This window comes from Ananas comosus, unplaced genomic scaffold (genome assembly GCF_001540865.1).
Source record: "Ananas comosus cultivar F153 unplaced genomic scaffold, ASM154086v1, whole genome shotgun sequence".
NCBI classification, from domain to species: Eukaryota; Viridiplantae; Streptophyta; class Magnoliopsida; order Poales; family Bromeliaceae; genus Ananas; species Ananas comosus.
Window position 1 is genome coordinate 15,305 of NW_017890814.1, and position 4,667 is coordinate 19,971.

Sequence of the window (4,667 nt, forward strand, 5' to 3'; positions counted from 1 at the left end):
GACGAATCGCCGAACCGTCTTCGCCAACGCGTTCGTTTACCTAGCAATTAGGTTTACGGAGGGTCAAATTAGATCAAACCCTTATATTTTACAAAACCCCATTCGGAGCCCTAATATACAATTAACCTCAAAATAATACAAATTAAATGGATCAACATGCTAACAAAGCTCATTAGAGGCTATTAGAACACTAAGCATTAAGGATTAATCCAAATCCCAAAAGCTTACCTCAATGTGAACGCCACGACGAGAACACGCCGCTCCAACGACCGCGCAAAAGCTCGATCCGTCGCTCCCAATGCGTTCGCAAGCATCTTCTCCACCAACCCTCCAATTTTTAGAGAGAGATTTAGAGAGATGAGAGAGATATCTAGAGAGAGGGAGAGGTGTTTCTCTCTCTATCTCCATGTATGCGTGTGTGTGGTGTGCTCGGGCTGAGGGAGAAGAAGCAAGCTGCTTCTAATATAATTACACCCCAAAACACTATTTACTCCAGGCAGTTTAGCAGTTCGGAACAGTTGGAGCCCTTCTGAATATCCGTTTGAGCTCAAATTTGACAGGCAAGCTCAGTTTAATGTACTGAGTAAGAATATATCTTAAGTTTTCAGTTTCGACCCCGTTTGGTCACTAAAAACTGTACCGAATTGTAATCTTTATCAGATAGCTGTCGGATTTTATTTCTCACTCTACGGGTGTCAGAAAAATATGAAACTTTAAATATAGTCTCATAAAAATATTTCTGACCTATCCTCCAATTTTCATAATTTTCTGAGACTGTGCATTTTCTGCTAATTTATCTATCCCGTTTCCAACAGAAAATTCTAGATCTTCTGTTTTCATTCCGATTTCAGCACAAGTCACTTATGACTTATGTTTTACTCCTCTAAATCCAATAAAAATAGTATCTCACACTATTTTTATTTATTTTTATTTTTATATTTAAAATCCGGTATATTACATTCCACCGCAACCTCACCAGAATCATTCAAATGGCTTTCAAACCAAATGTACACCGTAACTTCATGATTTTAGAAGTCCGATACCTTACATCCGGGCCAAGAGCCGTTCTCTCGCCCACGTCACTCCAATAGATAGGAGAATGACACTTACGTCCATATAGTGCCTCAAATGGTGCCATCGCTATGCTTTCTTGATAACTGTTATTATATGTGAACTTCGCCATCGGCAAGAAGTCATGCCATCCTCCTTTATAATCTAGTACACACGCTCGAAGTAAATCCTCAAGGATCTGTATCGTCCACTCCGACTGTCCATCAGTCTGAGGATGAAACGCCGTACTAAAGTCGAGCCGTGTGCCTAGCGCGTCTTGCAAGCTTTTCCAAAAGTAGGATGTGAACCTGGGGTCTCGATCCGATACAATTGATATCGGAACCCCATGAAGTCCCACCACCTCGTCGAGGTAGACTTGAGCTAACTTGTCTCCCGACCATGTAGTATGTATCGGCAAGAAGTGTGCCGACTTTGTCAATCGATCCACTATCACCCATATAGCATCGTGTCCACCTTGAGATCGAGGCAAACCGGTAATAAAGTCCATCGCTATATCTTCCCATTTCCAAACGGGTATTGATAGACTTTGTAGCTTTCCCGCCGAAACCGGCACTCTGCTTTTACCTGTTGGCACGTTAGACATTGCGCCACGAATTCCCCAATATCTCTTTTCATGCCCGGCCACCAATAATGCTCCTTTAAGTCCTTATACATTTTAGTGTCGCCGGGGTGTATACTATAAGGGGATTGGTGTGCTTCTTGCATGATCGCCCTTCGTAATTCATCATCTTTAGGCACACACCATCGATTTCGAAATCGAAGTGCGCCGTCGGCTCCAACGCCAAAATCCTCGGCTCTACCGTTCTCAACATCACCTCGAACCTTTTGGAGATAAGGATCCGAAGCTTGTAACTCTTTGATCCTCTCAAATAGGGTTGGTTGCACAACTAATGCGGCAAGTGTAGCCGGCACTCCCGGCACTACCACTTCCAACCCAAGACGTTGCATTTCCTTGTGCAATAGCTGTTGAGGCGTAATTGCCGTCGCTAGATTATCCGCCGATTTTCTACTCAAAGCATCGGCCACGACATTGGCTTTCCCCGGGTGGTATAGTATAGTGACATCATAGTCCTTTAGCAACTCTAACCACCGTCGTTGCCGCATGTTCAATTCCTTCTGGGTGAACAAGTATTTGAGACTCTTGTGATCGGTGTAGATCTCGCAATGCTCACCATATAAGTAATGCCTCCAAAGCTTCAGCGCGAAGATCACCGCGGCTAACTCGAGGTCGTGAAGTTCTTCTCATAACTCTTTAATTGGCGCGAGGCATAAGCAATGACCCGCCCATTTTGCATTAGCACACACCCGAGACCAACGTATGAGGCATCACTGTACACCACAAAAGTCTCCCCCGGAGTCGACAAGGCAAGCACCGGGGTTGACATCAACCTGTTCTTTAACTCTTCGAAGCTCCGATCGCAATCGTCGCTCCAAACATACTTTACTCCTTTATGCGTGAGGCGCGTTAGTGGAGTGGTTATTTTGGCGAACCCCTCCACGAACCGCCGGTAGTAGCCCGCAAGTCTATGAAAACTGCGGACCTCCGCTACATTCGTCGGGCGAGGCCAATCTTTTATTGCCTCAACTTTCTTCTTGTCTACCGAAACTCCGTCGCCCGATACTACATGATCCAAAAATGTGACTTCCTTTAGCCAAAGTCACACTTCTTCAACTTTGGAGTGCTCTTCATGCTCCTCTTCACTTTTCGAGTAAACCAACACGTCGTCTATAAACACCACGACGCATCGATCCAACAACGGCCTGAAGACTCGGTTCATCAAGTCCATAAATGCTGCCAGGGCGTTAGTAAGCCCAAACAGCATTACCGTGAACTCATAATGGCCATACCGCGTACGGTACGCTGTTTTGTGCACATCCTTCAGCCTAATATTTAATTGATGATACCCCGATTAGAGATCAATCTTCGAATACACCTTGGACCCTTGCAACTGATCGAATAGATCGTCAATCCTTGGCAACGGGTACTTGTTCTTTATCGTCACTTTGTTCAACTCGCGATAATCTAGGCAGAGTCGAAGTGTGCCATCCTTTTTCTTCACAAACAGCACCGGAGCTCTCCACGGTGACACGCTCGTCCTCACAAAGCCTTTATCGAGCAAGTCTTGCAACTGGCCCTTTAATTCCTTTAGCTCCACCGGTGCCATTCTATACGGAGCCTTCGAAACTGGTTCCGCCCCGGGAATCAAGTCAATGATGAACTCAACTTCCCGGTCCGGTGGCAATCCCGGTAACTCCGCTGGAAATACATCTGAAAATTCACATGCTACCCTGATACCCTCAAGTTCGGGGTGCAGCCTTCGATCATCAACCATGGTTGCCAAATAGGCCTTACACCCTCCTTTGATCATTCTTTTGGCCCTCACTGACGATATAGTCGCCGCGAAGCGCGCGCCTTTGCACACCCGATACACCAACTCCTCTTGGTTAGGCTCACGAAAAGTGATAACCTTGCTTTCACAATCTATAACCGCGTAATACTTGGAGAGCCAGTTGGTCCCCAAGATGACATCAAATCCCCATATCTGATCTAGCACTAGCAGATCTATCGGCATAATCCAGTCGCCGATCTGCACCGAAACCTCCAAGCACTCATCATAAACACGAAACGAGTGCTCGGGACCATTTACCCACCAATAGTCCTCATTATGCGTCTTTTCTATGCCATGCGTCTTTGCAAATGATGCAGCTACAAATGAACGTGATGCACCAGTATCGAACAATGTTCTAGCTCTAGTGCCATTAATTGTAATTATACCTGCCACGACGTCGTCGCGTGCTGCAGGCTGCTGCTCCTCCACCTGAGCGGCAAAGACTCGGCCGCTAGGCGCTCTCGATCCCTCCAGCTGACGCGGTGATGACGCGCACCCAGCCGACATTGCTGGTGGTAACCCCGCAAGCTGTCTCGGGGTAGACGGTGCTAATGCCACCGTCGGCACAAACGACGTCCAGCTCGAGCACTCCCGGATAAGATGTCCCGGTTGGCCACACTTGAAACATTTACCTTCTCGCTGCGGGCAAGTCAACACTCGGTGCTCTTCGCCACAAATGACGCATCGAGGAGGTCTCCAGTTCCTCGGCTACTGTCGGGGATACCGAGGGAGTTTCTTAGCATTTTGCCGGCCCCCGGCACCGCTCGCTGTTCGCTTCTTGCTTTTGTCCTTCGACTCGGCCATAGCCTCCCGTTCTTCACGTACATGGGCGCTACCATGCTCCGCCCACAAAGCTCGATCGAAGACTTCCGCAAAGGTCGTCAGCTTCAGAATCTACACCTTCTCATATATCCTCAGCTGGAGTCCTCGTAAGAACCAATCCACCCGATCCCGATCATCTCTAACAACATCGGGAATGCAGTCGATAATGTGGGAGAACTCTTGCTCATATTCCCCTACCGATCGATCACCCTGCCTTAACTTGTGGAATTTTTCTTGCAACCTCCGCTTCACCGTGTCGGGGAAGTAGTTCGCGAAGACTGCCCTCTTGAACTCCTCCCACAGCATAAGCGGAAGATCGGTAGGTCGATCCTGCTTAACTCGCTTCCACCACACCATTGCCGCCTTCTCAAGACAATGGGTGGC